Genomic DNA, 11,313 nt, shown 5'->3' on the forward strand with positions numbered 1-11,313 from the left:
ATGAAAAATTAAATTTTTTACACAAAAATGCAGTTCTGGCTCAAAATTTTTCATTTTCACAAGGAATGAAGGAGACAAAGCCCCCCAAAATCTGTGCCCCAATTTCTACCGAGTACGGCAATGCCTCACATGTGACCAAAAAATACCAGTTGGGTGCATGGCAGGACTCTGAAGGGAAGGAGTGATTTTTGGATTTTGCAGCTCAGATTCTGGTGGAATTTTGGTGGGTGCTATGTCGCATTAGCAAGACCCCCCAAGCACCAATACAGTGGAACCCCCCCACAAGTGACCCCATTTTGCAAACTACACCCCTCAGGGAATTCATCTAGGGGTATAGTGTACATTTTAAACCCCCAGGGGTTTCACCAATTTTGATACAAGTGGGCAGTGAAAATGAAAAATTACATTTTTTTACACAAAAATGCAGTTCTGGCTCAAAATTTTTCATTTTCAGAAGGTATGAAGGAGAAAAAGCACCCCAAAATCTGTGCCCCAATTTCTCCCGAGTACGGCAATGCCTCACATGTGACCAAAAAGTACCAGTTGGGTGCATGGCAGGACTCAGAAGGGAAGGAGTGATTTTTGGATTTTGCAGCACAGATTTTGGTGGAATGAATGGTGGGTGCTATGTTGCACCAATACAGTGGAACCCCCCCACAAGTCACCCCATTTTGCAAACTACACCCCTCAGGGAATTCATCTAGGGGTATAGTGTACATTTCAGACCCCCAGGGGTTTCACCAATTTTGATACAAGTGGGCAGTGAACATGAAAAATTACATTTTTTTACACAAAAATGCAGTTCTGGCTCAATATTTTTCATTTTCACAAGGAATGAAGGAGAAAAAGCACCCCAAAATCTGTGCCCCAATTTCTCCCGAGTACGGCAATGCCTCACATGTGACCAAAAAATACCAGTTGGGTGCATGACAGGACTCAGAAGGGAAGGAGTGATTTTTGGATTTTGCAGCTCAGATTCTGGTGGAATTTTGGTGGGTGCTATGTCGCATTAGCAAGACCCCCCAAGCACCAATACAGTGGAACCCCCCCACAAGTGACCCCATTTTGCAAACTACACCCCTCAGGGAATTCATCTAGGGGTATAGTGTACATTTCAAACCCCCAGGGGTTTCACCAATTTTGATACAAGTGGGCAGTGAACATGAAAAATTACATTTTTTTACACAAAAATGCAGTTCTGGCTCAAAATTTTTCATTTTCACAAGGAATGAAGGAGAAAAAGCACCCCAAAATCTGTGCCCCAATTTCTCCCAAGTACGGCAATGCCTCACATGTGACCAAAAAATACCAGTTGGGTGCATGGCAGGACTCAGAAGGGAAGGAGTGATTTTTGGATTTTGCAGCTCAGATTCTGGTGGAATTTTGGTGGGTGCTATGTCGCATTAGCAAGACCCCCCAAGCACCAAGACAGTGGAACCCCCCCACAAGTGACCCCATTTTGCAAACTACACCCCTCAGGGAATTCATCTAGGGGTATAGTGTACATTTCAAACCCCCAGGGGTTTCACCAATTTTGATACAAGTGGGCAGTGAACATGAAAAATTACATTTTTTTACACAAAAATGCAGTTCTGGCTCAAAATTTTTCATTTTCAGAAGGTATGAAGGAGAAAAAGCACCCCAAAATCTGTGCCCCAATTTCTCCCGAGTACGGCAATGCCTCACATGTGACCAAAAAGTACCAGTTGGGTGCATGGCAGGACTCAGAAGGGAAGGAGTGATTTTTGGATTTTGCAGCACAGATTTTGGTGGAATGAATGGTGGGTGCTATGTTGCACCAATACAGTGGAACCCCCCCACAAGTGACCCCATTTTGCAAACTACACCCCTCAGGGAATTCATCTAGGGGTATAGTGTACATTTCAAACCCCCAGGGGTTTCACCAATTTTGATACAAGTGGGCAGTGAACATGAAAAAATTTAATTTTTTTACACAAAAATGCAGTTCTGGCTCAATATTTTTCATTTTCACAAGGAATGAAGGAGAAAAAGCACCCCAAAATCTGTGCCCCAATTTCTCCCGAGTACGGCAATGCCTCACATGTGACCAAAAAATACCAGTTGGGTGCATGGCAGGACTCAGAAGGGAAGGAGTGATTTTTGGATTTTACAGCTCAGATTCTGGTGGAATTTTGGTGGGTGCTATGTCGCATTAGCAAGACCCCCCAAGCACCAAGACAGTGGAACCCCCCCACAAGTGACCCCATTTTGCAAACTACACCCCTCAGGGAATTCATCTAGGGGTATAGTGTACATTTCAAACCCCCAGGGGTTTCACCAATTTTGATACAAGTGGGCAGTGAACATGAAAAATTACATTTTTTTACACAAAAATGCAGTTCTGGCTCAAAATTTTTAATTTTCACAAGGTATGAAGGAGACAAAGCACCCCAAAATATGTGCCCCAATTTCTCCCAAGTACGGCAATGCCTCACATGTGACCAAAAAGTACCAGTTGGGTGCATGGCAGGACTCAGAAGGGAAGGAGTGATTTTTGGATTTTGCAGCACAGATTTTGGTGGAATGAATGGTGGGTGCTATGTTGCACCAATACAGTGGAACCCCCCCACAAGTCACCCCATTTTGCAAACTACACCCCTCAGGGAATTCATCTAGGGGTATAGTGTACATTTCAAACCCCCAGGGGTTTCACCAATTTTGATACAAGTGGGCAGTGAAAATGAAAAATTACATTTTTTTACACAAAAATGCAGTTCTGGCTCAAAATTTTTCATTTTCAGAAGGTATGAAGGAGACAAAGCACCCCAAAATCTGTGCCCCAATTTCTCCCGAGTACGGCAATGCCTCATGTGTGACCAAAAAGTGGCAGGACTCAGAAGGGAAGGAGTGATATTTGGATTTTGCAGCACAAATTCTGGTGGAATGATGGTGGGTGCTATGTCGCATTAGCAAGACCCCCAAAGCACCAATACAGTGGAACCCCCCCACAAGTGACCCCATTTTGCAAACTACACCCCTCAGGGAATTCATCTAGGGGTATAGTGTACATTTCAAACCCCCAGGGGTTTCACCAATTTTGATACAAGTGGGCAGTGAACATGAAAAATTACATTTTTTTACACAAAAATGCAGTTCTGGCTCAAAATTTTTAATTTTCACAAGGTATGAAGGAGACAAAGCACCCCAAAATATGTGCCCCAATTTCTCCCAAGTACGGCAATGCCTCACATGTGACCAAAAAGTACCAGTTGGGTGCATGGCAGGACTCAGAAGGGAAGGAGTGATTTTTGGATTTTGCAGCACAGATTTTGGTGGAATGAATGGTGGGTGCTATGTTGCACCAATACAGTGGAACCCCCCCACAAGTCACCCCATTTTGCAAACTACACCCCTCAGGGAATTCATCTAGGGGTATAGTGTACATTTCAAACCCCCAGGGGTTTCACCAATTTTGATACAAGTGGGCAGTGAACATGAAAAATTACATTTTTTTACACAAAAATGCAGTTCTGGCTCAAAATTTTTCATTTTCACAAGGAATGAAGGAGAAAAAGCACCCCAAAATCTGTGCCCCAATTTCTCCCAAGTACGGCAATGCCTCACATGTGACCAAAAAATACCAGTTGGGTGCATGGCAGGACTCAGAAGGGAAGGAGTGATTTTTGGATTTTGCGGCTCAGATTCTGGTGGAATGAATGGTGGGTGCTATGTGGCATTAGCAAGACCCCCGAAGCACGGTGAAATTATGAACCTAATATTCCATAGATGTGTGGTATATTTTAAAACACTCCTTTATACATAGGCCGGGTTTGTCGGGGCAAGTGTCACACTGGAAAATAGTTTGCTTTCTTATTCCCTTTTTATAGCAAACTTTGCACCTTTTTTGTGTCCTGCCCTTTTTTCCAGTGGAGGGGATTTCATCAGGAAAATGCTGCCCTGGTACAATACGGGGACCAGTACTAGAAGTACTGGGGCCCTCTGCCTGCTGGTTCCCAAATATTAGGCCCTTTATGACTTCCTCTTGAAAGTGCATAAATGTCCCCCTCTGGCCGGTAGAACGGAATAGCACGTAAGCGTTATACAGTGCCATCTGGATGATATACACGGCCACCTTCTTGTACCAGATTTTTGTTTTCCGCAGGGCACTGTACGGCTTCAGTACCTGATCTGAAAGATCCACTCCGCCCATGTACCTATTGTAATCCAGGATACAATTAGGTTTGGAGGTGTGGGTACTGGTACCTCGTACAGGGATGGAGGTGGTACTGTCTCCGTGAATTGTTGTCAGTATAAGGACATCCCTCTTGTCCTTATATTTGACCAACAACATATTTTCGTTGCATATTCCCCTGCTTTCACCCCTTCTCATTACTTGGGCAATGTGCGTTTTTGGGAGGCCTCTTTGGTTCTTGCGCACAGTACCGCAAGCTGCTGTACCTCTTGAACCAAGGGCCTTAAACAGGGGGATGCTGGTGTAAAAGTTATCCACATAGAGGTGATAACCTTTATCCAGGAAGGGGTGCACTAAATCCCAGACAATTTTCCCACTAACACCTACGAGGGAGGGGGGGCATTCTGGCGGTTCAATTCTTGAATCCTTCCCTTCATAAACCCTAAACCTGTGGGTGTACCCTGAGGTGCTTTCACACAGTTTATACATTTTTATGCCATACCTTGCCCTCTTACTGGGAAGGTACTGGCGGAATTTAACCCTTCCTTTAAAATGTATAAGGGACTCGTCGATACAAATAAATTTTTCAGGGATGTACACCTCTTCAAATTTGGCACTGAAATGATCAATGACCGGCCTGACTTTGAATAGCCGGTCAAAGGTGGGATCATCTCTGGGTGGGCACTGTGCATTATCGGTGTAATGTATAAATTTAAGAATTGTCTCAAATCGAGTCCGGGTCATGGCCATACGGTAAAATGGAGTACTGTACAGAACATCTGAACTCCAATATTGCCTAATTTCTGGCTTTTTTACTATGCCCATATGAAACACCAGACCCCAAAACGTCATCATCTCTACTGCATCTACAGGGGTCCACCTAGCAAATGATGACGTGGGGTTTTGAGCAATAAACTGCTGGGCATATAAATTAGTTTGGTCCACCATTAAATTTATAAAATCATCAGAGAAAAATAATTTGAAAAAGTCAATTTCTCTGAGACCTGTGGAATCAAATTGGATTCCTGGCATGGCCAAAAACTCAGGAACCTGGGGCTCAAAATTGTCTGGTGGTGGGGTCCATACGAGATCAATTATTGGGGGGGGGGTCTCAGCTGCTCTACGGGGGCGTCTTTGAGGGGGTCCCTCATCACCAGAGGAGGAAGAGGAGCTTAAGGCAAATCCTTCAAATTCCCCGCTTGCATCACTGGCTGTGTCAGAGTCAGAAGCAAGCATGGCATATGCCTCCTCCACTGAATACATTCTCCTGGATGACTGGGAGGACATTTGGGAGGACATTTGGGAGGACATTTGGGATGCCATTTTTATTTTTGTGTTACTGGTAGTGAAATGTTTCAACACATGTATAGTGTAGGGGGGGGTACAAACTTTATTTCAATCCGGGGGGTATGTAGTGTGTATGTAGTGCAGAAAAAAAAAAAATACTTTATACCAATAAAAAAAAAAAAAATGAAGGGGTTAAAAATAAAAAATTGAAGGGGTTAAAAAAAAAAAAAAAGGTCCTGCGCCAAAAATTGAGCACAGATGTTGGTCAGTAACGTCTGTCACTGAACAGCGCTCAAAGGCAACAGGAATTTGATCAAAAAAAAAAAAAAAATAGATCAACCCTGTGCCGAAAAAGATGATCAGTGATGTACGTCACTGATCAGCGCACAGCGGCCACAGGACACCCACAAAATCACAGTGTGTGTAAAAAAATTTTTTAAAAAAGACCCCACAGCACACACACAAAAAAAAAAGGTGATCAGTGATGCGACACTGATTACCAGTGAGGTGCAGCAGGTGCACAACCTTTGGTGCAACTGACAGGTATATATAAAAAAAAAAAAACCTCTGTACCCCCAAAAAAGTTGCTGATCACCTCAGATATAGTGATCAGCACAAAAGGCGGGGGCAGCAGACACAAAATTTAGCACTCTCTATCACTCTCTGTCACTATCTCTCTCTATCTCTCTATCTCTCACTATCTATCACTCTATGACACTGCAGCAGCAGCACTGACAGGTATATCTATATATAAAAAAAAACCTGCGCCCCCAAAAAGTTGCTGATCAGTTAATTTATACTGATCAGCACAAAAGGAGGGGGCAGCAGTCAGTTATATAAAAAATATATAGCACAATCTGTCACTATCTCTCTCTATCTCTCTCTCTCTCTCTATCTCTCTATAACTATCACACTGCAGCAGCACAAAATATAGCACTCTGTCACTAGGCCTCTCTATCTATCTCTCTCTCTCTATCTCTCTCTCTCTATCTATAACTATATCACACTGCAGCAGCACAAAATATAGCACTCTCTGACACTATCTCTCTCTCTATCTCTCTCTATCTCTCTCTATCTCTCTATCTCTTTCTATCTCTCTCTATCTCTCTATCTCTCTCTCTATCTAGCTAGTACACTGCAGCAGCACAATTTCACAGGAAGGCACAAGTAGCAACAGGATCCAGGAAGCAGTGATGAAGCAGCGATCAGGTAAGTATGGAGCAAGTTTGGAGCAAGGTTCTGGTCAGTATGGCGGCAGGGGGGTACGGTGACCGCACTGCACGCTATTCCAGACCGGAATGGCGTCTGCAGTGCAGTCACCGTTAGTTTAAATCCCCCTCCTTGGCTGTGATTGGTCCGTCGGTCCGACGGACCAATCACGGCCTTTGGGGGCGGGCGGGGTGAGGTGGGGTGACACCAGTGTCACCCTTACACCCCGCGGTGATTGGTGCTGTACTTTACAGCACCAATCACCTCTGATCCCGTGTCACCGGCGAACGTTATTCGCCGGTGACACAGGAAAACGCTGTGAATGGCTGTTCACACTGAACAGCCAATCACAGCGATCGCCGACGGGGGGGCGGCATCGCAGCCCCCCCTGGGCATGCACGGACATGTCTGCTGTCAGGGACAGCAGACATGTTGAAACTGTCACCGCGTCTATAGACGCGGTGACAGTTTAAATCCATGACGTACATTTACGCCATGTGTCGGGAAGTGCTTCCCGACCATGACGTAAATGTACGTCAAATGTCGGGAAGGGGTTAAATCAGCCTCTGCAGATTTGTGGATTCAAATACAGAAGTGCGGCCAGTAAACTCTCAGTAATCATAACTGACATAGCATGCTTTATTATTTCAGATTTTTGTCCTATATCCAAACTCCCTTTTACAGAATATGAAAATGTAAATTTGGGGAGTTAGGTGACCTATAAACCACCACTGACTTATTTATACTGTAAAGACAAATTAGATGGTAAAAATGTTTGTTACATCAATTTAGCAAAAAACAACAACTTGTGGCACGTTAAGAGAAGAGATAATAAACAGCCAACGGGTCCACAAGCATTGGGTCGACATGCAGAAAGGTCGACATGTGCAAGGTCGACAGTCAAAAGGTCAACATGGGGTTTTTCACACGAATGTTGACGCCATTGACACTGAAACGTAGCACCGCGTCCGCTCGGCACACTTTTATTCTCCCACCACGCCCTAGAGGATGGTAGGGCATGAAATACCGCCTATCGGCACATATCGGCTCTAAAAAACCCATGTCGACCTTGCCCATGTGAACCTAATGCTTGTGTCGACCTAATGACCTGTCCACCTAGACACATGTCGACCCAATGACCGTATCCCCAACTAACATGGATCAGAAATACAGCAATGTAAATAAATGTATTTTTGACATGACCATTAAATGACCCAGATTGTGCAATAAAAACATACGTATTTCACATAAAATGAAATAATACTACTTTACCGTTGGGGAACGCTCAGACACTGATGATGAGACAGAAGTTCACCAGCAGGATCCCCTTCCATATATTGTCTTCTTGGCTTGTGTTCTCCCTAAGACATGTGAAAACAGCAACATGAATATGAGACGTGAAACATTTACATCTTGCAATCACTTGGCAAACTGTCACCCGGAGCATTCTATATTACACACATCTGATGGAAATCTTCCACGCAGGCCCTGTGTTGAGTTTGTATGTTCTCTCCTTGTTTGCAAAGATTTCTGGCCACAATTTAAAAACATACTGGCCAACATATTGGCAAATTTTAATAACCTAGTGCAGTGGTCCTCAAACTCAGTCCTCTGGACAGGATATGGGGTCACGTATCGGGATCAAATGCAGCTAAACACTGCTCGATTCAGGGTCATTTTCAATTCCATGTGCTTTAAAAAAAATTGAGGGTACTGGTGTATTATCCGGGTGCCCACTAATTAAGGTATGCTATGGAATGTGATGGGACCCGATTTGAGGGTTTCCAGGGCTGAGTATACAATTTTAATATTGCGCAGCATTGCATGCCATTACAATGCGATGCGACGCGATTATACCCGATTTTACATTGTACAGGCACCCAGATGCCTGATTCCTATGTTAAATGCACCCCCAGACCCGATTTTAAATTGTACACCCACCCTGATGGGTAATGACTATGTGAAATGCACCCCCATTGTTAACGCCACCCCACTATGAACGCCAACCCAAAGCGTGTGAGCGCAGCGAGCCCCCGAGGGGCGGCGGTACGCATCCTCCGACCTTTTCATAACCCCACTATTCACGTCGGCGTGGAGTTGATGTTATATAGTGTGGCGAGTGCAGCGAGCCACCGAGCCCGAAGCCTGGCGAGTGCATCAAGCCCCGCGAGTGGACGCGGAAAAAATGTAGTAGTAGTACGTTTATTTATAATGCGCCGCAAAGTGTCCGCAGCGCCGTACATAGCAAACAAAAAAAAAACAAATTACAAGGTAATGTACAGGGTGTGTTGAAAGATACAGTATAAATAGGGGTATAGCTGGTAGAACTAAAATCAGCATCAGTTCAGAAGTAGGTGTCAAAATTGTCAAGGAGACTGAAGATGAAGTAGAGGAAGGGAAGAACAGGACAGGAGCACAGGTGAGGTAATGAGGTAGGGTGAGTACGTGAGGAAGGAGGGCCCTGCTCATAAGAGTTAACATACTAAAAATAGGTGGGTGGACGAACGAAATACAATAGGATAAGTAGGAACGGAGGCCGGATAGGAGGATCAAAAGAGGTTAGGACGAGGGATAGGCTAGTCGAAAAAAGTGGGTTTTGAGGGAGCGCTTGAAGGAGGTAAGGGAATCAGAAAGCCTGATGGGTGGCGGGAGGTTGTTCCAGTGCAGGGGGGCAGCGCGAGAGAAATCTTAGGCACGGGAGTGGGAGGAGGTGATTAGGTGAGAGGTCAGTCGGCAATAATGTGCAGTAATCCGCGTCCGCTCGCCACGCTTTGGGCTCGGTTCGCTCGCCACACTATCTAAAGTCAACTCCACTCCGACGTGGTTAGTGGGGGTATGAAAAGGTCAGAGGACGCATACCGCTGCCGCTCGCCACGCTTCGGGTTGGCGTTGATACTGGGGTGGCGTTAACAATGGGGGGGCATTTCACATAGTATTAACCCATCAGGGTGGGTGTACAATTAAAAATTGGGACTGGGGGTGCATTTAACATAGGAATCAGGCATCTGGGTGCCTGTACAATAAAAAAATCGGGTGCATAATGTGCAGATACTGTATGCACTGCAAATTCTGCTTCAGCCTCAATACCTGATTCTGCTCACACCTCCAAATGCCCGCAGAATCAGCCTTCTATGACACACAGTAACATGCAACTGATGGAGAGATGTGCTCCCTGCATTTTTAAGTAGATCGCATCTAATTTATAATTGCAAGGTGCAAAAACACAGCGCGTTTTGAACTAGATGTGATGCGATGTAGTCCAAAAAGCACAGGCAGCACATACTATTTGTGCTATGCGATGTAATGTGTGCGGGAGCGAGCAACGCATCTCAAGCCCAAAACGCTCCGTGCATTTGCACCTTAATACAATTGTCAGAATTGTGTTTATCTCACATGATAAATCTATAGCTGTGTACACACGGTGAGATTTTGTTTGCTGTTCAATCGAATGCCAAGCAAAACACATTTGAAATGGACTATATAGTACGGATCTGTACTATATAGTGATGCCTGTACAGTCGATTTTACTGTTTGACTTATACTACTATTTATACTAACAGGAGTAGGCATCGGGATTGAATCAACATCGAATGAGGCAAAAACTGTTTGATGTCCATTCGATTTCTATTCAAATTTGACTGCATAGTCAAATTGAACACAAACTCTCACTGTGTGTACACAGCTGAAGTGGTGCCTATGTAAAATAATAATACAATAGTAGGTACTTATGTAGTATCTGGGCTGCCGATTTTTTGATTGTATGCCTTAAGTTAAGGCATACAATCAGATGCGATGCGATGCGATATCGCATCGCATCGCATCCGATATCGGATGCGATGACCCGATTTTTCCATAGGAATCAATGTTAAAATGATTCCTATGGAAAAATGGGTCCTTTTCATACCCCTACTATCCAAGTGGGCATGGAGTTGGATATAAACCTGTGGCGAGCGTAGCGAGCCACCGAGCCCGAAGCGTGGCGAGCGAAGCGAGCCCCGCGAGGGGACGGTATACGTCCCCTCGCGGGGCTCGCTTCGCTCGCCACGCTTCGGGCTCGGTGGCTCGCTACGCTCGCCACAGGTTTATATCCAACTCCATGCCCACTTGGATAGTAGGGGTATGAAAAGGACCCATTTTTCCCATTGAATTCCATGTTAAAATGGACTCAGTCCATTTTAACATTGATTCCTATGGAAAAATCGGGTCATCGCATCGCATCGCATCGAATCGCATGGTCGCATGCGATGCGATCTCCCGATCCGACCCGATTTAGAAATCGGCAGCCCAGATACTACATAAGTACCCAATAGTATATTATGTATGACTGTAAAAGCAATTTGTTCTTTGTTTTAAAAAGCCATGTTAACCGGATGAAAAAAACTGTATCTGGTGGGAACCAGTAACCATTATCCCTCCGCTGAAGTCCTGATGGGTCAGGGCCTCCTAGACACAAATCAGTGGAATGAAACTGGTGTACAGATTGGCTAGCTAGAGCACTGCAGCTGTACTGGCCTAGTTACGTCTGTGTAATTCTGTACTCCACATGTACTGTATGCCCAATTTTAGATGATATAGAGTGATTTTATAAAGGTCAGGGGTTTACTGTACCCGTAACTCACCTTAATGGAGCTGTATGATATTATCCCAGTAAAGCCCTGTACGCA

At 44.7% G+C, this 11,313-nt stretch overlaps 1 protein-coding gene across 1 annotated transcript in view; it reads right to left on the reverse strand.

The window, feature by feature from the left end:
* Positions 1–11,313, reverse strand: part of LOC146007518 (uncharacterized) — a 66,019-nt gene that overhangs the window by 53,484 nt on the left and 1,222 nt on the right. The window contains exon 2 of the mRNA XM_083145940.1: positions 7,922–8,010. The gene's annotated coding sequence lies outside the window, so the exon portion shown is untranslated. The remainder of the gene's footprint in view (positions 1–7,921; positions 8,011–11,313) is intronic.

The sequence above is a fragment of the Crinia signifera genome, chromosome 6 (assembly GCF_055691185.1).
Source record: "Crinia signifera chromosome 6, ASM5569118v1, whole genome shotgun sequence".
Classification (NCBI taxonomy): domain Eukaryota; kingdom Metazoa; phylum Chordata; class Amphibia; order Anura; family Myobatrachidae; genus Crinia; species Crinia signifera.